Source organism: Lynx canadensis, chromosome D4 (assembly GCF_007474595.2).
Source record: "Lynx canadensis isolate LIC74 chromosome D4, mLynCan4.pri.v2, whole genome shotgun sequence".
Classification (NCBI taxonomy): domain Eukaryota; kingdom Metazoa; phylum Chordata; class Mammalia; order Carnivora; family Felidae; genus Lynx; species Lynx canadensis.
The window spans coordinates 50,577,261-50,603,146 of record NC_044315.2 but is presented as its reverse complement, the minus strand read 5'-3'; the positions used below and the strand labels follow the sequence as shown (position 1 = coordinate 50,603,146).

Genomic DNA, 25,886 nt, shown 5'->3' with positions numbered 1-25,886 from the left:
CCATTTGGTGGTTTTATCTTCACCTAACTTTTATAGATCCTGTTTTTAACTAGTTAAATGACTGTTGAGATCACCTAATTTCACTGAGCTTTCACTTCTTTGTATTGGACAGGACTGGATTGTGTGTTCCAGCTCTTAAGACTTAGATATCAATCAACCACCCTGGAAAAGTGAATTCATGCAAAGCCCATTATTATTATGTCTAGAAGGTCAACCTTCCTTCAAGCGTTCTCATGTATGCAGTGACCAGAGGCCAGCCTTGATCAACTGATGGAAGAAGTACCACTAAAAGTGCCACTAAAAGATCAGAACCATCTGGTGCTGGATAAGAGTATTAATGGAAAAATGTTTACTGAAAGAACCTTACCAAAATAGCCAATTACCTGGTGTCTGCTCAAATAAGGAATCAATTAGCAGTCAAAATCTGTAAAACGACAATGGCTTTGGCAGGGGCAAATCTACTAGACTTCATCATGTCCGGAAGCAAACGGACTCAGCAAGAAGCCTTCAGATTTTGGGTCCAAAAGTAAGTAACAATTCACAGGAATAATTAAGGACAAAAATGAGAGCATATTTGTGAGAATTAATATAAGTCTAGGGAAAATTCATATTAAAGAAGCTTTACAGAAAACTAATATTTATACCCAATACAAGGGCATTCTATCAAATAAAACTCTCTGGTTCTGTCCTCTCCCTTCTTCCTATTTTTTTTTCCATTTTTGAAAGAGAAAGAGAGGGAGAGAGCCCATATAAGCAGCAGAGAGGGGAAGAGGGAGAGAGAGGGGTGGGGGAGAAAGGGGGGGAGAGGGAGACAGAGAAAGAGAGAGAGGAGAGAGAGAGAGAGAGAGAGAGAGAGAGAGAGAGAGAGAGAGACAATCTCAAGCAGGCTCCACACTGAGCATGGAGCCTGATGCGTGGCTTGGTTCCACAACCCTGGGATCATGACTTGAGCTGAAATCGAGAGTTGGACACTCAACCAACTGAGCCACCAAGGCACACTGGTTCTTCCTACTGTTTGATTCCTGGGCCTCAAAATTCAATATGGAGCACCTGGAAAACTAGAATAGTTGTAGATATTCAAATCCAAGTGAATATACTGGCAGTACTATATATCATCAAATATAATATAAAGACAAAGATTCCTAACATCCCCCAGCCAAACTTTCTTGAAGACTGTTTGGGGAGATAAAAATATAACAGTAATGAGAAAGGATGGATATTTGAGAAGATTGGGAAAGATAATGTGAGATATCATCTAGAAAAGCTCTGTATACATTACTTTTGCTCAGATTTAAGATTTAGCTTACTCCTGCTTTGTCACGAGGCATCATAAAATCTTCAAAGATTCTTCAAGCCAGACAGATCTCTGTCTCTTCTATGTTATCCTGGATCCTAAGTTATTCCACCTTTTATACTACTATTTCATCATATATAATACTACACTCTTAATATTTCAAGTATGAGTGATGACTTATTTCCCAAAGATACTGCAAAATTCGTGAGTTCGATTTTGGAGATTTTTGTTTTTATATCATTATATTTTAGTCAGATTTTAGACAGATTCTCTGATTTCTCTAACAAGATCTCTGTCTTTTGTATTTTAAGAAATCTTTCTCTATTAAAGACAATATAAGGTAGATCAGAAGAGAACTTGACCTCAAAATATATAGAATGTGGAATGGCCACAGAAGCATTTGGAGACCCTATAGAAAGCAGGGTCTTATTATTACCTCTATTGTTAGAGGTATTGATGATAGGGTTTATGCCACAAAAAATCAAATGGTCTCTATTACAATTACTCCTTGGAATAGCAAATTAAGGGCAGAACACCCTTTGTAAATTTCTTCACAGAATCTACTGAAATAAGCTTGTATTTGCTTAAACTTTGTCTCTTTAGTAGTCTTGGTTCCTACTACCTTGGAAGAAATAAAACTGCTTAAAACATTAACAGAAACTATACACTTCTGTGGCAGAGATAATATTGTGTATTCAACAAAACATTTCTTTTCCTTCCTGGATACTCAGAAAGATCTAATTTACCTTCCCTCTTTCATCTAATCAAAGTGCTGTGAGTACTTCTAGACAGGTAATGTCTAGAAGGAATGTGGTAAGGATGGTTGGGTGCCAAGTTAAAAGAGCCCAGATTTCTGATTCACTGTTTTTGAAAAGAGCTCACAAGGAGAACAGCCTGACCAAGAACATCTATCTGCACTGCATTCTATGAGAGCAAAAACTGAAGTTCTATTTTATGAGCCATGAGATGTCAATGTTCTGGTTATAGTGTCTAGCATTAATTATCCTGACTAGAACAACTTGCTTGTATCCACCAGGTAGAGTACTAAATAAATGCTTATTGAATTTATGACATTTTTCATATTCTAATGCTTGCTAATTCCACTTTAATTCATTTCACAAGGTGACCAAGGCCTAAAGTAGTCTACCCAACACAAACCAAACATCAAAATCATCCCAAACCTTCTAAAATACAGCTTCAGAGATACCACACACAGAGATATTGAATCAGTAGGTTTTCAGATGGAGCCCAGAAATCTATACTTGTCATATAGAGAATCCCATGTGATTCTGAGGTACAGCAGCCAAGTTTGGAAAGCCTAGACTACAGCTTTACAAGAGGAAAATAAGGACATACACCATGTCTTTCAGCACCAAGGACAATGGCTTTACCACAGAATACATTCTACATTCAATACAAGCTTGTAGTAGATTTGTTAACAGATGCAGGGGCTAACTCTGGCAAAATAATGAAGGCAACAATGATTTACACTGAAACAATTTTTCTTTTTCTTTTATTCTACAGGTGTCTAGAGCTCTGTGTTTCCTTTCTCCTATCTCCTATCAAAATCCACTCTATCAGGTCGGGGGGAGGGAGCGGATTCCTTCACTACTTTATACACTAAATAATAACATTGGTGTTGCTCAACTATCTATGAAAAGGGGCCCACTGAAGCTAATACGTTCATAAAATGCAATAGAAACAAATTATGAGAAAATAAAGTTTAAAAATCAAAGATATACAAAATACAAGTCCTAATTTTTTTATTATTGGCTTCAAGATACTTAAAATTACATTTCAAAATATAAAATCAAAGCAAATATAACACAGGAGAAAATAAGTATCATGGACTGGCCCAGTCTAAAGACTAAACTTTACTGAACACTACAAATTATTTTTTTTTAATGTTTATTTATTTTTGAGACAGAGAGAGACAGAGCATGAATGGGGGAGGGTCAGAGAGAGGGAGACACAGAATCCGAAACGGGCTCCAGGCTCTGAGCTGTCAGCACAGAGCCCGACGCGGGGCTCGAACTCACGGACCGCGAGATCGTGACCTGAGCCGAAGTCGGCCGCTTAACCGACTGAGCCACCCAGGCGCCCCACACAAATTATTAAAAAGCAAAATCTTCTACTTGTGGACATTTCCATTTCCACTGACAAAATATGTACACTGCCTTTATTTTAGAAAGCCAGCCATTGGCTAGCTACTGGTTTGGGATAGGGGTATTGAGACAGAGGTGTTTCCCAGGCCCTTCAGAAGTCAGGATAAAGACATCTAGGCCTGTGCTCAGGATTAGGGAGTTGGCTGGGGCATGGGAAGCAAGCATAGGTCCTGAGAGAAAACAGATCAGCAGCAAAATTTTAACAGAATTTTCACACTTTGGCTATGGTGAACTCCCAAGCTCCTCATTCGAAGCAATGTGGGTCCTGACTTGTACCTTTGCTTTCATTGAGCCAGCTGTGATATTAATATCCTGTTGTCAAAATTCTACTAACATGTGAAGGTACCAAACTTTTAAAATGTGGAAATTTTTTAAATGTAAAATTAAGCTAAGTGAAGTAATTTTGTTCAGTAGGGGACATATTTGCTATCATATGGGGAGAAAGTTAACAGGGAACTGAGATTGATAATACCAACAAGAAACAGAAACAATATTTTAAAATTAAATAAATGGGTCATTTAGGGACCAACTGACAGATTCTTAATAAAGACTATAGAATGCATTAAACATTAGACTGTATGGAGAGAATGTTTGTAACTTTAATATGACAATTTTACGTGATGAGAAAAACTATGGACTTTGATTTATTGTTTATTGGCACAGTTCTAGAATTATATTCCAGCATTCTGTCTCTGAGACCTTGGCCTTGAATTAAGTTGGTGACAGAGTAGAAATAGTACACATATTAGTACACTGTTCATTAAATTGTGGAATAGTTGACAATTTGCATTCCCTCCTGCTTCCCCCCCATTTTGGTGCCCTTGACACAGTTTGGAAGCCTCCTCATCTTATCCTCTACTTCAGATTGTCTGTTTGTCCCCATTCTCTCTAGGGTCTCCTTCCCTACCCCACCACTTTCCCTCCCTGCAATTTTGCAAGCTATCTCTATCCTCGTGATTTGGTTTCAGCTTGTAAAACTGTGTCTTTTCCATAATGCAATCAAACCAGAGAGCCTCTGCTTCACAGGTGGGTCTTGTGATCCGCAGACTCTTGTGAGTCTTTGTCCAGTCTCTGTTAAGAAAGTAAAAAAGAACAATGGAAGCAATTATCCTATTGATTTCAGCTATAAATCCTATTTTGCCCGAGTTGTACGAATGATGAGTATTATGTGAAAATGCTGCTCTCTAGTGCAACAGAACTGCAAATAATGTACATCTATTTCTTATAATCCCATCCAACATATCCCAAAAGGTTCAAATCGAACAAAACAGAGGTAATATGGTAGCTGAATCATAACATAAGTATGGAGAAGAAAAGGGAAATTCCAAGCATAAGGAAGCTGTAGTGGGAATAAGTGTGCTTAAGTAAATATTATTTTAGTTACTTAAACAGGGGTCACAGATAAGAATATTACCAATCCATCAATAGACAATTACTTACAGCTTACTATACACTCAGGAATGAAGTGTGAAAACAGAAGTATCAACATGGGCTCCAACTTCAAAGAGTTGTTTGCAATTAGGTCCAGGTAAAAAGATAAGAAACACAAAAGTACATATTTGAGAGCTGGGGAATGTGGTACAGATTCAGTAGTCATATGCCACATTGAGCACTTGAAATGTGGTTAATCCAAATTGGGATATGCTGTAAGTATAAAATATAAACCAGATTTCTGAAGCTTAGAATGAAATAACAACATCTCATGAATAATCTCAACATGATTGCATGTAGAAATGAAAATATTTTTAAAATAACAGATGAAATAAAATATATCATTAAAATTCATTTTACCTGTTTCTAGAAAATGTAAAATTACATATATGCCTGTATTTTATTTGTTAGAGAGCATGGCTTAAAAAACTGTATTTCAAAGGAATGAGTGCTTAGTAGAGAAGGGAATAATCTGGGTCCCCTAGAAGAAATGGCCCTTGAATAGGTTTTGCTGAACTTGGAGAGAGCAGAGGGAATAAAAGGTGTGTCAGATCTGGGAAATGGGTGATGGGATAAAAGAGAAGGTAAGAAAAGAACAGAGAGAGAAGACCCAGTTTGGGGGCAGGGGTGGGGATTACAGAGAACACCCTGATGAGGATGGAAGAAGAACAAGATAGAGGGAGGGCAAAGAGACGGAGTCTTTAAGGCCAGCCAGAGGCTTAGAGTACCTCAGAAGTAAGGCACCCCTTGAAAGGGTTTGAGTAAGGGAATTTTTGGATGAAAGCTGAAATTAAAAAAGAAAACTCTAGCAGTGAGTTATTTAAACTCTCATCCTATTAGAAGGTTCTTATATCATTATTAAATTCAGATCCCCAAATAATAACACAAAACTAATACCACAAAAGCTCAGCCACCCGATTCAATATGAAATAACAACACATTCTCACATGTCCAATTAACCTTGCCCTTCAAAGTTTGGTGGTGTGTGTGTGTGTGTGTGTGTGTGTGTGTGTGTGTGTGTAAGTGAGAGAGAAAGAGAGAGAGAGATTTTCAAAGGCTATCACACACAGGTGCTGTATCTCTAACAGGGAGGGCAATAAGAGAATGGAAAGTAAATAGGAGGCCTGGAAACACTTTCAGATGATGCACCTGAATTAACAGTCCCTTCTTTCATTGTCTATAAAAGAAGCTGTCTTTTCCTGAAAGCCCTTGGAAATGATGAAGTGCTCATCGATAAACATCAATTCCCTTTAAATCATAATGTTTGCCAGTCTGTCTTCCCCTATCTCACTCTTTATGTTGGTCCAGAATGTGACTGTCACAACTATCTGGGTGAACAAGATTGTGAAATGTGGTCATAAAATACACGATTATTTTTAAACTCATCTTTGTCACATTGTGATGCTCCACAAAACACCTTTCCCTGGGCTACGATTCATTTTAATTGATCCCATCAGCACCATATCTATATCCTGAGTGCCTTCACAATACCCTCTATTTCCAGAGAAGCCCATCAGGTTATGGGTTTGTTAGTAATAAAAATTACCAAGGAGCAGTCTGTGGACGATAAGAGCAATACAAATTCTAAGGACAGGTAATAAGAGAAATAATGAGCATCCTTCTCACTCCTTGGAAGTGAACAATTCCGAGCTCCCCGAAGCAACACTTAACCTATTGTATTAAACAGTAATGGACAAATATTAAAAATGTTGATGTCAGCATTTAGAATCTGTTGGCTTCAAAATGTCATTTAAAAGTTAAGTTCTCCTAAGTATTGTTTATCACGTTTCTTTCTACAGTGTTCTTTTCTTACTAGGACAGAGCCTTAAACCCCAGAAGAATAATTTTCCTCTTGTTTTAATGATTTGTTTACTGGTTCACTCCAGAGTGTGAGCTGGAAAAAAGGGAAGTGTCATAAAGTCTTTTATGTACCAGGATTTTCCACGATGTCACATTGGTAGCACTTCCCATTGCCAAAACTATTTGCAGAGCTGGACAAATAAGCGTCCGGCGAGCTGCTATGGGGACCTGATCACTAACCAGAGCACAGGCTGCACACATTTCACCTTCTCCCCATCTTCTTGGGGTGTGTACCTGCTAATCCTTTATGATATATAAGAGAGCGAGGAAAGTGATAGAACAGCCCCAATGGCACAGACAGCTCTTTTTCTCTCTAAACAAGAAGAATTAGTTGGACTGAAAGGTGGGCTATTCTAGGGAGTGAGAGAAAGAGGTGACAGAATCAGAAGGGCCTGAGAGGGCCATCATTTTAGACTATTTCAGGAAGGAAAATAAGTATAATGTCCTTGAAGTGACTTTGAAGCTCTCTTCTGAAGAAGTCCATGCTGAACTGGGGACACCTTGCAAGATGCAGATTCTGGAAAGCTAAGAAGACTTGGCAAAAAGGAGGCAGGAGTTAATGTTGTCAAATAGGGAGTACCAGTCTTCTGCCCTCCCATGTTTAGGGCATACAGCCAGCATTACTCAATCACAGCACTGCTATCACAACCCTTGTCAATAAAGGGATCCAGGCACGAACTACTGATAAATGGGCATTTGCACTTGAGGTGAACTCCATTTACCATACTGTTTGGACTTTAGGCTTAAAAGTGAAAGGAAACACCATTTTCCTTTGCAACTTGATTTATCCCATGTCACTTGGAGAAAGGCAGGCAGGCAAAGCTTCAGAGCAGAGCAAAGATAAGTTGATATACTAATACCAAAGACATAATTATTAAAAAAAAAAAATTGTCAACTTCTGAGTCCCCACACTTAAAACATGCCAGGTATTCTAAGTGTCATTTCTAATCCCCATGATAACTCTTTTCAGGGGGCATTATTATCATTCCCACCAACCCCTCCTTTCTGTGGAGGAGACTGGGACTTGGAGAAGGGACCTTCCCCAAACCAGAGCACTCATAAGTAGCAGAGCTGAGATGAGAACTCTGATCCTCTGATCCCAAGTCCCCAATTTACTATTCTAAGCCATTTCACAAAGTGGGAAGTGGTTTTAGAGTTATGAACTTATGTAACATTTATCTTTTATATATAGGAAGTGATAGTAGATGTCTATTTATAGAAGTGATATAAAATCTTCCTTTAAAATACGTTATATTTATGGGGCACCTGGGTGGCTCAGTCAGTTAAGTGTGTGACTCTTGATTTTGTCTCAGGTCATGATCTCACAGTTCGTGAGTTCGAGTCCTGCACCGGGCTCAGCACTGACAGTGCAGAGCCTGCTTGGAATTCTCCCTCTCCCCTCTCTCTACCCCTACTCTGCTCATGCTCTATCTCAAAATTAGTAAGTAATTTTTTTAAAAAATTAAATAACAAAATAAAATGAATTACATTTCAAAAACCAACGCTGATTTAAAGAAAAATACAAGAAAGTTATCTCAGATATTTACAAGGATATGGCAAAAGGCACTATGTTAATACATCCATTTACTAGGAAGTCAAAGTAAAATGGCTTGAAATAGTGATTTTTACTGATCACTCCTTAAAGCTCACACAAAAAGTACTCAAACCTGGATACACAGGGTGAACAAATAGCTTGCTGGCCTACTGGGCTTCCTCTTCTACACTCTTGGGAAACTCCTATGTTAATCAAGCACTCACAGCCTGGGAAGGAGTTTCTATTCTCAGTAAACTGAAGCTGCCATCAGGAAATTAAGAGGTATCTATTTTGCACTTTATTCCCTTAAGGTCAGGATCTGTGCTTTTAATAGTGACAATTAGCTAACATATATAATTAAGCCATGCAAGTGAATGAAGGGAAAGCAAGGGGAGGAACCCAGGAGCTAGTTTCCTTCTCCAGACATCTTACATAAACAGTACTCAAAGACTGACCCCCAAAGGTGATTTCTTAAAGTGTCAGGAAGGAAGTGCGACAATAGGGCAAATGTTTTGAGGACAAGTAGAGTTTCTGTAGAACTCCTGAGATAACATGATGTACAAATGTCCTCATTACCTCCAAAGGGTAACCCATTCATAACTCCAATAACAGCTGATGTTTGTCAATATAAATTTCCATAGTGACTTCCTAATTTTTTTTCCATTTTGTTTATTTTGAGAGAAAACTCTTAACATCAAACCACCTCTGGCCAATATCATCCACTGATATCAGCAAATAGCACTAATATGACTCCTCAATTCTAATTCCCCCCCACATTTCAACATTTCTGAAATTAGATTATACCTTACACCTGAGTGACTATACATTCAGTGTGGTCTTTCTTTTTCCTTCCTCATCACATCTCCCACTTCATTTTCCCCTTGGCATTGAGTAAATATAATGTGTTAGTGGGAATTAGGCTCAGTCATAATTTTAGAAGTATGTCTAGACAAATTATAGACAAATATAAGCCTCTCTACATATTATTGGCTTTGAAGTCATTTCTTTTTTAAACCATTAAACACTAAAACACGTTGTTAGGGAAAATGCATTTGAACAAGAGACCAAGCTGGTAGAAAGAAAGAAAAAATTACATAATCAAAAGAATGCCACTATGTCCCAAAGGTTAGAGTCACCTTACTATCAAGAAAGTCTAGAGCAAGGAGAACCACATAATTCACAAATTAAAATTTCCAGTACTCATTTATCTTTATTTTTAATAATTCCATTTGTGTTCATGTGTTAGATCACAAGGTCATGTGTTACTCTTCATCCTGGCTTCTCATGTAAACTACAAATAAGTTTTTATGATAATGATGTATGGGGTTAGCTATTTATCTTCCCGACAAAGAGATACCTACAAAGAAAAAATTATTCTGCCTCTGAGATGGGATATCATTAAAGGAATGCTTTCCAGATGCTTTTATAAAAAAAAAAAAAAGCTTAAAGAATATATGCAACATAAAATTTCAATGTAGGCAAAAAACTGTCAAAAAAAAAAAACAGTCAAAACAAAGGCTACTTTTGGTGGGAAGGGAGGGGATTGTGATAGAGAAGGGGCTTGAAGATTTCTTCTAGGCACAGGGAGACTGGCAATGTACTTTTTCTTGACCTGGATGGTGATTACACAGGTGTGTTTCCTTTTGATAATTCACTGAGCTGTGCCTTCTTCCATATATGTGCCATATTCTTCAAATGAAAAAGAAGTTTACAAAATAAATGCAACAGATACAGGATTTCCTATAATATATTATTTGTTGACCAAAAAAAAAGGGGAGAGGATTTATTCTGCCTTCAGGTAAACTGAACTAGGGGCTTTAATATTACATTGACTACAGGGTAAATGTTGACACTAAGGACATTAATCTTGATGTTCTCCCAAGTCATTATCTGTTCCCTAGCATTATCAGAATAAAATATATCTCTATAGAAATAACAATTTCTGGTCAATCTCAAAGAGTAACACTAAGCATGGAAATCAGAAATATTGATCTTGTGTTGGTATAAAGATGTTTCTATTGAAGTGAAATCATTTCTGTAAAATTGTACACTTGCTGTTCTAACACACATAACTGGTCCTGGAATTGCACTGTTCAGGAGACACTCACAAGTGAAAATGACTTCTTTCAATAAGCAGGTTCCAACAGGATCGTTTTGGGGTGTGGATGCTAGATTCCTCTATCTCAGGTTACCCAGGTTACTGAAGACTGAGAGTGGCTCAGTAAGTACTAACTCTTCCTGCCCCCAGCACAAAACAGGAATGATTCCATGAATGGGTGCGGCTCTGGACAGGGGTAATGACAAAAGGATGGAGCACAAGAGGTCTTATGTCCCTGGGAACCAAAACTGGGAGCACCAAAAACATGGGTCTATTCTAACCACCAACAATATGTATGGGACATTAAATTGATTCACATGCCAAATTTGCTGGCTCCATCACTGACTTTGGGTGGTGTCTGTTACAGAGCAAACAAAGACATTGAGGGCCCAGTGTCTCTTCCCACTCCCAGCCTGACTCATGTTAGAGGGAAAGGGTTGGAATTTCCCCTGAAGGTTTTGCACTCCTGTTGAATAATGCCCCTGCAAAAGGTGCATCCATGTCCAAATCTCTAGAAGCTACGAAAGTCACTCTATTTGAAAAAAGGGTCTTTGCAGATGTAATTAAGGATCTTGAGAGGAGATTATCCTGGATTATGGAAGTGGACCCTAAATTCAACGACAAATGTCCTTATAAGAGACAGAAGAAGAGAAGGAAAGGTGAGACTGGTGTGGCAGAGGTTGTAGTGACATGGCCGGGAGCCAAGGAAGCCAAGGAAGGCAAGGAATGCACCCAGCCACCTGAAGCTGGGAAAGACAAGAAAGGCCTCTCCCCTTGAGCCTTCAGAGGGAATAGAGCCCTGCATTCTGGGCTTCTGCCCTCCAGAACTATGAGGAAATAGCGTTCTGTTACTTTAAGTCATCCAGGTTGTGGTACTTTGTTATGGCATCCCCAGAAAACTAACCCAAATACGCACCTAGAGACGCTGCTCATCAAGAAGCACACAATTCCCTCCTGAATGAAAAATACTCATCCTTTGGTAACTTGCAGGCATTTAGTGTTTCTCTGGGTGGCAAGTGGTAGAATATCTTCCCAGAGGAACCCAAGAGACAGGGTGTACCAGGGACAAGTCACCGCCCCCGCTCTCCTCGTGCATGGATGCCTCTGATGGACAGGGTGTGAGTGCACGCTTGCACTTTTTTATGTCTAAACTATTTCACTGGATGAATCATTATGCAAGTCTGATCAATTCAAATACCCAAGAGTAGATGATAACTGTTTTCTGGCTGGTGAAAGGAGCCTAGCTATTACTGGCAGTTACCAAGTAATGTCTTTCAACTCAGTTTTACTGAAAAAAATAATTAATTATCAGGAATTAGGTGCTTTCGGCATCTGCATCGTTCTTACTCACTTATCTCAGGCAACACCTGCAGGCTCCTCCCTGTTTCTCTGTTCACTCAGCTCATTCTGGTCCTTATCACTCATAGAAACTTCTGCATCTGCTAGGTACCTGGAAAGGTTAAGCCTGTATCTCTCCTCTCTCCCTGCCTGACTGGGCCCATGCCTTTCCCATCCCCTCCTCAACACTGCCTGAGTCCCACTCATCTCCCTTACCCTAGTTCACAGCATAAAACCTTTTCAAAAAGATACAGAAGCAGCAGGTAAATACAAATGCAAACAATGAGATATCACTTTAAATACATCAGAATAGCTACTATCCAAAAAAAAAAAAAAAAAAAAAAACCAGACAATAACAAGCACTGGCAAAAATACAGAGAAACTGGAACCCTTGTCCACTATTGGTGGGAATGTACAATGATGCAGACACAGCAGAATACAAAAAAACAAAATTTGAAAATAGAATTACCATATGATCCAGCAATTTTCTGGGGATATACCCAGGAGAATTGAAAACAAGGTCTCAAAGAGATCTTTAAGCCATGTTCATAGCAGCATTGTTCACAACAGCCCAAAGGAGGAGGCAGCACAATGTCCATCAATGAATGAATGGATAAACAATGTATGGTTTACACATACAATGGAGTACTATTCAGCCTTCAAAAGGAAACAAATTCTACATGCTACAACATACATGAGCCTTGAGAAGTGACTAAGTGTAAATGAAATAAGCCAGTCATAAAAAGACAAATACGGTATGATTCCACTTACATGAGGTATCTAGAGTAATTAATAGAAACAGAAGGTAGAATGATGGTTGTTAGGGCTGGGAAGAATGGCAAGTGGGGAGCTGTGGTTTGATGTGTACAGAATTTCAGTTGCACAAGATGAAAAGATTCTGGAGATTGGTTGCACAGCAATATGAATATACTCAATGATACTGAATTGTACACTTAACAGTGGTAAATTTTGTTATGAGTATTTTACCACAAATAAAAATTAAAAGAGATATAAAATATTTCAATTAGATAATAATACAACCACCTACCCAGACTTGGAGCTCTTCTCCCACTGTCTGTATCCCTATCCCTTCCACCTTCCAAAGTTGGTGTGCATCTGGGTCAAGCATTATTTCTCTACTTTTACTTTCCTTCTACTTACCCCCAACCGATATGTAGTATCATCCTGATACATCTCAAAAACACAATGTTGCCTGGAAAACAGCAAGTTGCAAAATACCACTAATGTAAATGTTAAAGGCACACAAACACAAAAGGTAACTTTGAGAAGAAGTGACTGTCCCCACACCTACAGACTAGACACTTACCAGAGTGAACTTTCCTTAGACTTAACTTTCTAAAACATTTGAAACAATCTGCCTGCTTCTTGATGAGCAGTGTCTGTACCGCACATTCAAGGTCCTATTTTTGTTCCCTGGCCTACTTGGTCAGATCGCTCACTGGATGCCCCTCCCATTTAGCCTGGCTAAGACCTCAGTCTTTCCAGTTACGGCTTCACCTCCTGGGCAACACTGTCATAGACAACTTATCATAGATTCAATACCTAGCCCTGGGATCCTCCTGCCTGTGTGTTCATTGCCACACATGCCCCTACCAGATCCCAATGGGTGGGCCTCAGAAACTTCAGTGATTAACAGATGATGTTGAAAATATGCATTTTTATTTGAGGTTTAGGTTAAGATTGGCTTTATGCATTATGGAAATACCTGAACAATTAAACTATCAAAGAAAAAAATCGAATCAAACACTGACGCCGAGACACAAAGCTGAGTGTTTGAGCCCTTTTTATGGCAAGAAACTAGCAAGTTATCTGATCATAAACACTTTACTTTTTCATATTCATCCTCAAGTCCATGTGTGACTTGGATGACCCACTCCCAGGGGTGGAAAAATTATTTCACTTTTGTATAGAAAAGATCTTCGGTTTTTAATGAAGGCTTCATGGTCCAGTAATCTGACCTAAAACTCAGAAAGCCAGAAAGATGTGTGACAAGCTTAAATGCTTTCGCTCTTTACTTTTCTGCATAAGGTAAGTAATTTTTATAAGAGACTACGGTGCACTCTGTATATCGGCATTTTTGGTTTTGCAGTTGAACTACATGAACGCAACGGCGTTGGTAAGCAAAAGCAGGGCTGATGTGGTTTTATAAGTGTCTAACAAATCCATCATTTTTCTCCCAAGTGTCCTTATTTCCCTTACATAGATCTCAGACAATGTAGTTCACTGTCTTCAGAAACTATGAAGACCTCTGACTTTATAATCTTACACCTGAATCAAAACTCTGCTCCAACACTCTTTAGGAATGGGCCCTGAGCAAATTGCTTTACTTCTCTGAGGCTTGATGTCTCACAGGTATAATGAGGTTAATAAAAGCCACCTGACACGGACTGACCACATTAGCGGTAACCTAGCTGAAGCATGTAGCACAGTGTCAGGCATATCATATCATGACCAAGGTTTAACACAACTTTTTTGACACCATTTCATGAAGATCAAATAAAGGTTAAGGATAAATGCAAAGAATCTGTTAATTTGGTTTTTGTTGCTTTTGTGCGTGTTCATTGGTTTGTTCCTGTTGTGGCTGATTTGATCAGTTGTTTCTCTAAATTAGTGAAATCAATCTACTGGTTTGGCTATTAACGTGAATCACAGCCATTTACAATTAATCCATATTTACAGTATCGCGATGGAAACAATTTCCTTTCTTCCCTCTAGGTTCTGTGGCTGACCTAATAATTAAATTGACATAGGACAGATTACCAGGGGAAAAACAAATTTAATTTCATATGTACTGGAGCCACAAAGATATGAGACCCAAGGGCAAGTCAGGCCGTTGAGGAGGCTTATACGCCATCCTAAGCTGGGAAATCAGGTAGGGGCCTGGGACTTCGAAAGGGAGAAGGGTATTCACAGAACAGCAAGAAGAGCAGGTGTTTGGTAACTGATGTTTGCCTTGCCATCTCGAGAGGTCATTCAGATAAAAAGCTATCTCTGGTAATAGCTCTTTCTAGGCCAGACCCCCTATCTAAATTCTTTTAGGTAGTTAAGGGAGAAGTAAAGGTTTTTCTTAAGTCTGCTCAGTCTTGATGGACTTCAGTTCAAGATAATCCTCATATGAAAGTGGTGGATTTGGGGGTGGCAATACCTGCTCCCCTTCAATGGATTACTACTAGATAACTTTCTAGGGAAAAAAAAGATGGCAGCTGGATCCCCAGTTCACACATACACCAGGATAAACTCCAAATGGATCAAGCACTTATAATGAAACAAGAAAGAACTACAAGAAATATGGAGAATTTTTTATAAACTTAGAGTAGAGAAGGCCTTTCCAACTATGACTCACAATTAAGGTGTCATAAAACAAAAAAAGATCAACCAAACAACTACAAAAAAAATACCAAAGCAAAAACAAAAACAAAAACCATGTGGCAAAATCAAAAGACAAATATAATACTAGAAAATTAATTGCAACTCATTCTCCAAAGGGCTAATCTCCATAGTTGTAATAAATTGCTAGAAATAAAAAAAAAAAACCCACAGACCAATAATCCAGTAGAAAAAACTGGGCAAAATATAAATCAGGGGGAACAAGGAAATACAAATGATCCTGGGGAAACATATTAAAAGATTTCAGTTGTAATCACAATAAAAGGCAATGCAAATAAAAACAAAGCAACAATATAGCACACCAAGTTACAGTATTTTACCTATCACATCCTCAAATATCCAAGCTCAGTTAAACATCTGACTGGCGAATTTGTGGGAAATAGGGACTCTTCATTCACTATCAGGGGGAGTGAAATAATACAACACCTACAGAGGGAAAATTGGGAATCTATTTAAAAATGTAATTGCACTTATTCTAGCAACCCTACTTCTGGGGATTTATCTTAAGGATATACCTGTGCACTTAGAAAATCATGTACATTATTCACTTTGTAGTAAAATTGTTTGTAAAAGCATGACCTGGAAGCAATTCATACAGCCATCTAAAGGTGACTGGTTATATAACTATCATTCAGCCACAGAATGGAACATTCTGCAGCTCTTACATGAGGAAGACCTCTGTATACTGACATGGAAGAAAAACAGATGGTTGAATGAAAAAATACAAAACTGGCCACAGAGTATGAGAATTTTGTCTAAGAAAGGAAGGTGATATGGATACATATGTATATTTTCCTGCATTTTCATAATGAGATAACAGATGAACACAAAAAAATGAATAGAAGAAAGTGGTTTCCTACAAAGGGCAGGAGGAACAGAGCAGATGAGGACTAGGGTGGAGCAAGATTTGCCAGTGTATTAATTTTAACATCATTTGGATTTTTTAACATGTGAATATGTTATCTATTCATAAGATTAATCTTGATTTATTGACTGATTACCTGCTACATAGAAAGCCTGGTGAGTGGCACTATAGTCATACTTTCAAACCAGCTAGCATGAATATTTGTAAGCATCTATGTGCTAGACATGACACACTCATGGGAGGTTGGGGAGGAAGAGAACTCATGGTTTATAAATTACATGCAAGTAAAGGTCCCATCCTTGACTTTGTACTGCTTTTCCTCAGGGCCTACCATGGATATCATCTGAGGTGACACAAAACATATATAAGGATAACTATCAACAGTACGGAACAGTGCTAAACAAATACCAAAGGAAAAATGTTCTAGACCAGAAGAGGGAAAAGTCCCAGTGGCCGAACTGGTCCAGAAAGGCTTCAGAGGAAGAAAAACTTGAAGTGGGCCTTGTGTATCATATAAATTAAATCTTTCTCACAAAAGTTCTTCAGTAGAAAATTTTTTTTTCAGAACCGTTCTGATTATGTTGATTTTCCTGAAGCAGGTGAGAGAGGAGCAAGGAGATAGGAAGCACATGCCCCATCATTTCCACTCAGTTCTCAAAAAAGTGAGTAACATTGCAAAATTAGCTTTTCCTGGTCATGTTAGTCCTTCCTCAAAACGAAATTAGTACACGGAAATGAGAGTTGGATTGCAAGTCACAATTTTAAAAATCTCACTTCTTCATTTTACTCTTTTCCAATTTAAAAGTTTCCATCATCTCAGGGAAGCTTTTCTCCTTGACAGCTTTCAAAGACATTGTCTCTGAATGGGTTGGCCAGAATCAAGAGAGGAATCTTAAGTTTCCATTCCTGTCCTACACCTACAAAGTGGTTTTACTTTGTAAATGCTCTTCAAGCTGCAGCAATTAAAAGAGGGAATGCCATCTTGAAGGAGTCATTTGTCAAGACTCTCAGGATCATACTGTCCATCTGTTACCTGAATGGCCTCTTTGGCACAGCTTAGCTCACCCCTGAATGCCTCCCAGGGGAGGAACTCTCTACCAATGTCATCTTGATGCAACTCTGTCAGGAAGTTCTTATGCTGAGATGGAAAAACTCTCCTTTCTTCAACCGGCTGGTTCCACTGCTAGCCCCAGAACCCTACAGACAAGACAGATTCATCTCACAGGAGTTAAACTAGGCACGCCAGAAGAATCACCCCTCTTACATTAGCCTGGAGTCAGCGTATTGAGGTGGCATAGGGAAGGGCAGTAAATAATGTCTTGTTGTAGGGGCACCTGGGTGGCTCAGTCTGTTAAGCATCCGACTTTAGCTCAGGTCATAATCTCATGGTTCGTGAGTCCAAGCCCCGCATGGGGTTCTGTGCTGACAGCTCAGAACCTGAAACTTGGTTCAGAGTCTGTGTCTCTCTGCCATCCCCTACTTGCATGCTGTCCCTCTCTCTAATAATAACTAAACATTAAAGAATTTTTAAAAGGGGAACCTGGGTGGCTCAGTCGGTTAAGCATCCGACTTTAGCTCAGGTCATGATTTCACTGTTCGTGGGTTCAAGACCCTGTCTGTGCTGACAGCTCAGAGCCTGAAGCGTGCTTCGGATTCTGTGTCTCCCTCTCTCTCTCTGCCCCTCTCCTGCTTGTACTCTGTCTCTGTCTCTCAAAAATAAATAAATGTTCAAAAAAAATTTTTTTGATTAAAAAAATAATAATAATGTCTTGTTGCTGTTGTTCCTGTATGGTTCTAAACAAACCTGTATCAGGTATGCATTTAAGTTAATTAGGTAACAATATTTTGATTAATTGAAAAATAGGGTATTTTGAATGTACTAGTCATCTAGTTGACCAAATTCACTTGAAAAATAATGTTTTCAGAAGTGTATCTTAAACATGTAAAATAAGTAGAATAAATGTCTTCCGAGCACACACTCCCAAATATTTCAGTAGTCCCCCGTTAGTTTAGGTCCAAGGTACTCAAGGAAACAATTCAGAAGTGATAATCAACAGACAAGCCACCTTCTCTTCCACCAAGGTAACGGCCACATAGAAATGAGGTCTTTGAACACATTCCTGGAGAAGAAGACTTATTTTGAATAAAGTGCTATCAGCTAAGTTAGTAATACCCCAAGCAAGTTTTATGGCTAAGGAAAGAATTAGCCTACTCATTTGGGAATTTAGTGGTGTTTGGAATGCAGAAAGTGACAAGGAGGTTGGAAATGGATTGGCTTCGGGGCTTGTTCTGCTATATAAATAATAATGAACCTTTTCCGACATGAAGTAATATGAAATGAAAAAAATAAAATAAAATCTGTCCCTAGAGTACAAAATTACCTCATAACCCAATTTGCATTTCTCTACTCCAAGCATATTTTCTGGGAGTTCTACTTAGAGAGAGAAAGCTGCTGAATGATAATTAATTTTAACAAGCACTTGGCACACAGAGCTGGACAGTACACAGGCTGCCTGCCCTAGAGCGAGTAGGAATTTGAACTCTACTTTTTACGGTGTTTTTTTTTTTTCCACAATGACAATATTTAGGCATGAAAATGATCAGGACTTCAACTTTATTTTGTTCTTTCTTTTTTTTCTTCATTTGGATTTGTCATCCATTTAATTCAACTTAAATGCACAAACAGTTTGTAAACACTGTTAAGAAATGTGGGAGATAATTGGATCATGGTGCAGCAACACCAGAAGGGCATTAGGTATTTGCTACTCATCAAAGAGACCATTCGTTTTTCTTTTCTTTTTCCCCCTGTGTTCAGAAAAGAAGGAAAAAAAAGCGCACATCTCCTGACTTATAACTTATAGTTCATTGGTGAAAAAAGTGCTTTAGAATGAGATCTTTATGTCATTTCCCATGCAGTATTTTCATTCTTTCCTGAAGCACTATTTGGTAAAAGCAAGTGATAGTCTTGAGATGTGATCATCAATGTTCCAGCACTATTTCTCGTTTATACCCCTGCACGTGGGATACTGGCAAGCAAATAAGGAGTCGTTTCTGAAGAGGATATTAATTTTGAGAGAACTAACACTATGATTTGATAGTAATAACTTACCTCTCATCTATCCATCTAGCTTACTGTTCTATACTAAATTACACGTGTCTACAGGTTTATAATGTATGTGAAAAATTGCAAAATCTTAATTTTGACAGAAAAGACATTCTTTAATTTCCCAGGCAAGCTACTAAAAAGATGAATATCTCTCTATGTATTTTCAGATGAAAAATAATGACATACTAATCCATCCCTTCTTCCGTTTTTGAAAACAGACTCACTACCTGTGACTCCGTTCCTTGCTCTCACAAAGGGAACTAATTAACCTTCATGATTAACAACTCATCAAATTCCATTGCTTCTATAAAGGCAGTATTTTTTATCTTTCATAATCACATTTAAACTCATAATTAGTGCCATGGATAAAACTGTAGGTTAAAAATAATGTCTGAATTTCTTAACCTCTTCCTTTGGAAGTTCATGAAATGTTTATCTAGAAATCTTGACGCTAAAGTGGTCTGTTATTTTTGTCACCTACAAACACAATAATGTTCAAATTAAGCTTTTCCTTATCAGGATCCCTTGATCTTGTGCCATATTTGGAGCTTAGCAAAATTCTGCAAAGTCAAATCTATGTATAGATTAAAAGAATTTTCTTAATTTATTCTTGATTCTGATGGGAACTTTCTTAAATTGCACTCAATATTTACTGAGAATCTAATACAATCAAGGCACTATGCCTAGAAACAAGGGGAAGACAAAGGTGAATAAGAAAAGGTCCCCGCCCTCAGGAAGATTTCAATCTGGTGAGAACATAGATTATATTCATTTTACATTGTTAGTTATAGATCTGCCCCAAACTAAAGGTATGACCTTGAGAAAGGCCTTCTTGTTCTTGCCTTCTCAATCTCTTCATCTATAAACTAGGGATCAGGCTTAGATTTATTCTAGAAACACCAACTGAGCATCTACCATGGGATAATAGTGGCTAACCTTAATGAGCAATTACCATGGGGCAGGTTGCAGGGTAAACATTTTATGTGTATTATCTCATTTAATCTTCAAAGCAATCCCAGTTTTCAAGGGGAGGAAATTGAGGCTCAAAGATGTTAAGTGACTTGCCCAAAGATACAAAGTAGCTAAGCCAGGATTCAAACCTAGGCTAGCCTGACTTCAAAGCTGATGATGCCTTTAAACAGTATATTGTGTTTTTGCCACTATCTTTAATGGTTTCTAATTTCTTTACTGTTAACTTTTTTATTTTAATTTCACTGTAGTTAACATACAGTGTCACGTTTCAGTTTCAGTTGTGCAATATAGTGATTCAACAATTCTACACATTACTCAGTACTCATCATGATAAATGTGCAAATAGTGTCTAATTTCAATATTATATGATCATTATTTGCCCTAAAATTGTAAAATGTAAATACAAAGAGTTTGATTTTAATATTAATAGCAAGAGGAGTGGAGGTTGAGGGTGCATAACTGAATGTCACATTGATTCCAACCAAGGAAATCCAAGGAGACTTCCTGGAGGAGGCAACATGTGGCTGCAATTTCCTCTCACACACACACACACAGAATGAACTGGAGCAGTAAGGGCATTCCAGGCCAGTGTATTATGTGAGTGGTCACAAAGCTGTAAACGCTCATGGATCTGCAAGCAACTAGTAGAAAGGGCAGTAAGAATGAGGCCTTGAAAATTCAGCTAGAGACAGACTGTGGAGAGCCTTTAGTCATGCTAAGGACCCTGAACACTATGGGAAATAGGGAGCAACTGAAAGTTGTGCATGAGAGTGAAATGACTGATACCTTTTTGTTTTGAGTTTATTTCTTTGGTTTGTTGTTTTCAAATATTTACACCCAATAAGAACAGTTAGCAAAACTGCCAAACACAAAATGAACATCCAAAACTAGTGATACTAAACACTAGCAACAAAGTATTTAAAATGTCATTTTCAGGGGCACCTGGGTGGCTCAGTCGGTTAAGTATCCAACTCTTGATTTTGGCTCAGGCCATGATCTCACAGTGGCAAGATTGGGCTCTGTGCTGGGCATCTCTTTCTCTCTCTCTCTCTCTGTCTCTCCCTCTCCTCTTCCCCCACTCGCTCACTCTCTCTCTAAAAAAAAAGTAAATAAAAAAGTAAAATGTCATTTCCAGAAGAAAAAATTTTAATAGCAACACAAAATATAACTTGGGGAAAATGTCAAAAAATATGTGAAGCATCTTTTCCATGAAACTTATATAACCTCATTAAAGAATATATGAGGAGTTGTAAGTAGAGCGATACGCCATGCTTATAAATGTAAGGACAATAAATTGACCTATAAGTTCAGTGCAACTCCAATGAAAACCTCACAAAGGTTATTTGTGGAAGGTTAGAGGCCAGTCATTACAGTCATATGGAAAACAAAGGGTCAAGTTTGTCAAGAAAATTTTGAAGAAGAAAAAGGGTAGATGTTAAAACTTCACAGATGTCTGATTAAGAGGTACAAATTTCCACTTATAAAACAAATAAGTCACGGAGATGAAAAGTACAGCGGAGGAAACATGGTCAACAATATTGTAATAACTCTGTAAAGCGACAGATGGTGACTGCATTTATTGTGGTCAGCAATGAGTAATACATACAATTGTCCAATCACTATGTTGTACTCCTAAAACTAATATAGCATTGTATGCCAACTGGACTTCAATTAAAAAAAAAAAAAGATGTCAAAACATTTTAAAACTAAGTGACCTGAGATTGCTCCCAAAGACAGTTATTGTTTTGTTTCTTTTTTGTGCTAACAAAATTGTGTGGGAAAGGAGGTAGGAAAGATGACATTGATGACAAAAAAGACATGAACTCTGGAGCGCCTGGGTGGCTCTGTAGGTTAAGCATCTGACTTTGACTCAGGTCATGATCTTGCGGTTCGTGGGTCTGAGACATGCATCGGGCTCTGTGCTGACAGCTCAGAGCCTGGAGCCTGCTTCAGATTTTGTCTCTGTTCCTCCCCTACTCATGCTCTGTGTCTCTCTCTCTCTCAAAAAATGAGTAAATGTTAAAAAAAATTAAGAACAAAAAAACGACATGAGCTCCTCACCCACTTCAAATCAAAGTGATCCTGAACCTGAAACACTATCACTCTGGCCCTTGAATAAGGACAAAGGCCATTTTCAAAAGAAGCCCTTGCCTGACAGGAGCCTGGCCTAAGGATAACAATTCTAAGTAGTAGGAATCAAGTTTCAGTTAGCCAGCTGGCATTTATATCTGATATGTACCAAAAACAAAGGAGTCATAAGATGAAATTGTAAGCCCACCTATGGGCCTAGGTCATATAGCCTGTGACAAAGTTGAGAGGCAGAAGCCACACATGAAACAACTAAAGAACTTACTTAAAAGCAACATATGAGTAAGCGTAGTGAAGTACAAGCATAAATGAAAAAAATGCTGAGAGCTGCAAGTGGGGGTTCCGACAGGCAGATGGACTCAGGGAGACATTCTGAAATGGGCCTGGGAAGGGTGTGGCTATAGAGGGAGTCACTGCCACTTATCTGCCACTACTCCACTGTGACTCAGGCATTACAGGACAGCACCAAAACTATCCCCCTGCACTATCCACTGCATCTAAATTCTGTCAAATTATGACCAACTTACCAAGATATAACTTCAAAATCTGTCTTCCTCTACAAGAAATTGGCTAATGATCTTGTCTAAGATTTTTTTAAATGTTTATTTTTGAGAGAGAAAGTGCAAGTGGGGGAGGGGCAGAGAGGGAGACACAGAATCTGAAGCAGGCTCCAGGCTCTGAGCTGTGGGCACAGAACCCTACATGGGGCTCAAACCCACCAACTGTGAGATCATGACCTGAGCAAGAGTCAGATGCTTAATCAACTGAGCCACCCGGGGGCACCTTATCTAAGATTTAAGAAATCAGTAGGCTTGTCTTCCAACTTGTTCTCTTTCTTGTTATGGGTTCTATGATGCTGCAATTACTAGGAATTTCTTCTCCCTGGGGACTCTATTTTGGGCCTTAGATCTTTCACAACTGTTGCTTGTGAGGTGCAGAGCACCAGCATGGAAGGAACAGAGGTTAGTACCTCGTGGAGGATGTGATTCTTCTCAATGAGAAGTTTATCATTTATACAATGGTGAATCCCAGAAGGACATGAAAATACAAATGGGATCCTAATGTTCTCTCACACGGGTGCTGCCTACAATGTGCATCATTAGAGCCGTTGTGGACCCATTAGAGCTTTCTAAACCATTTATATCACACTAGATCACAGAACTAACTTAATAGATCGTAACTGGAAGTACCTCGGCTGGGTGCTGGCTCATTTATATTGCAACCAAAAGGCAATGCACCATAAAGTACATATTGATAAGTCTGCAATGAATAAGGCAACCACATAAAATCTCATTACTTAAAAGAAATTAAACTCACTGTGGCTTATATAGCAATATTCCTCATCCATGTCGACATCAGATAGGTCCCATGCCAGTCACAGTTAAATCTAATTTGCTGTAATCCTGGTAAATGGGAGGTAATCAACAAATCCTCAGCTCCGGCTCCAAAGCAGCACATAAGACATTTCTGAAATACATTAGTAAAGAGAGGATGGGGAGGCTTCCTGCCAATAACTGACATTTGTTATGTACCAATAATATTCCCTGGGTTCTGATACTCTATTTATTGGAATTATAAATATGTACACAGTTTAAGAGATTTACAAGTCATTTCTTATTTCTTCTGTTATCCTTGCATGATTACTAAAACCAAAATTGAAGCCACCCTTGTTTGAATGTGCTATTCTAAATTCTTAGCTTACTTGATCTCAGGTGAGCCTCACAACAACCTGGTGAGAAATTATTCTGCTTGCCATTTTGTAGCTAAGGAAACTGAGGTAAGAGAAGGTACATACCTCAAAAAACAAACAAAAGAAAGAGAGAGAGGGAGAAGTTACATGCTGCCCAGTCTCACAACTGATCAAAGGCAAAGACAGAATTTATACCAGATCTGATTCTCGAGCCCAACCTCTTAACCATCTGCTTCACTGCTCTCCTAGTTGAGCCTTTTTGTATGATTGCTAATTAATTACACGTGGATAGGAGGATAGCTCAAAATTTCTAAACAGGATCTTGGAATATTAGTCGAATTGGAAATGGAGGACTAAGTCTCTTACTTGAAGAAACATTTCAATAACAAAACGTATTTTCACTAGATGGCTGAGTTATTTGGGGTGGTTTATTTGGGCTGATTGACAGAGTCTGGAGGAAATAAGGGTTAAAGCCAGATTCCCAAGCCATCCTTTGGTTCTGCTAATATGGATCACATTACTATGTATTTAGTATCATTTTCTCTTTGGTTCCCTGAAGAAGGGATGGACGCTAGGATATCTGTCCTCCTATTTTACACCTTCCAGTGTAAAATTTTACACCATACAAGTACTGTGGATCACAGTACTAAGTCACAACTACCTTCTCCCTCTTGAGTTTTTTGCTCTAATCCACTGAAAGACGCTGACTAAGGAGCACAGTACCGAACACACAATAGGAACTAAATGAATGGCACTTATTTGGTGCTATGATATAAGCATACAGCACTGACTGAGTAAGGGATCTAATTCTGCAAAGGGTGTTAAGTTTGAGGGAGTCATTTGTGTATTTATTCCTTCTTTTCTTCCTCAATGATACAGATGTGCTGTATGCTTTTTAAAATTTTTTTTAATATTTATTTATTTTTGCCAGAGAGAGAGAGAGAGAGAGAGCGAGCACGAGTGGGGCACAGAATCCAAAGCAGGCTCCAGGCTCTGAGCTGTCAGCACAGAGTCCGACGTGGGGCTCAAACTCACAGGCCGTGAGATCATAACCTCAGCCCAAGTCGGACGCTCAACCGACTGGGCCACCCCAAGCGCCTCTGTGCTGTATGCTTTTTAAAGATGAAAAATGTTAAGTGCTGTTCCTCTGTACCATGGATATATACACCTGCATACCAAAGGCTAATCAACTCGAGGTTTAGAAACAAATCATACGGCACATCAAATAGAATGGTGAAGTACATTATCGAAGGCTAAAAAACCCCAACTTCTCCACGTTGCGCAACTAGCAAAAATGAAGTTTAAAAGTGTGAAAATCAAGCTTAAGAAAATGCTTGTACGTAAGGAAGACAAAACTGTGGTGACTAGGTTTTGCGGAAAAAGGAAATTACCTAATCAGACTTGAAGTGAAGTTACAGCACACTTAATAGTGTCATAAGGAGAAAATAAATCCATTAATTCAACACACTTATTGAGCGCCCACTACCTGTCAAAGCACAAACCATTCACAACTACCAACTCTGCTTTCTCGGGTCTAAGCAGCTTTCCTCACTAATGACACCACTATCTCGGCTAACACCTTACCCCCCATTTTCACCGAACGCGTCATCGAACAAAGGTATGGAACAAATGGAGCCCGCCCTCTTCCACATGCCTCCCGCCTTCACGTAAATGCAAATGAAAAACTTCAAGACGCACCTACGGTGTCCCACGAGGAAAACGAAATTAAGCAGCGACTTTTTCCGCCCACGTAAAAGATGGCGTTTGAAGCGTCAACCGTCCCCGCTGCCCGGTTTCTTCCCTTCGGGGGCGGGGTCCAGAGAGATCAGGAGGTGTGTGCTTCGGAGGTGTGTGCTTTTGTTTTCCTCATCCTTTCTCCCCTCCGCTTACTTTCACAATATTCGCTGAAGATGACGAGCGAAAGATTGGGTAAAATCTACTCAGAGGAGCACCAGGCGGGAAACAACTGCGGCGTGAAGGGGTTTTCGGGGCCGGAACGCGAGCGAGGGGCCGGGCCCTGGGGCGGGGCCCTGGGGC

At 38.9% G+C, this 25,886-nt stretch overlaps 1 long non-coding RNA gene across 2 annotated transcripts in view; it reads right to left on the bottom strand.

Annotated features, from left to right (window-relative positions):
* The window catches only part of LOC115499210, a 171,155-nt gene extending 145,308 nt beyond the window's left edge, over positions 1-25,847 (bottom strand). Inside the window, exons 1-3 of one of the 2 annotated variants that reach the window (XR_003964073.1) lie at positions 25,548-25,846; positions 23,477-23,626; positions 3,953-4,530 (exon numbers count right to left, since the gene is read on the bottom strand). This is a non-coding gene — a long non-coding RNA (uncharacterized LOC115499210). Of the gene's footprint in view, positions 1-3,952; positions 4,531-23,476; positions 23,627-25,547 lie in introns of those variants that run through there. The other variant, XR_003964074.1, reaches the window with a different exon arrangement.
* Positions 25,848-25,886: the final 39 nt, after the last annotated feature.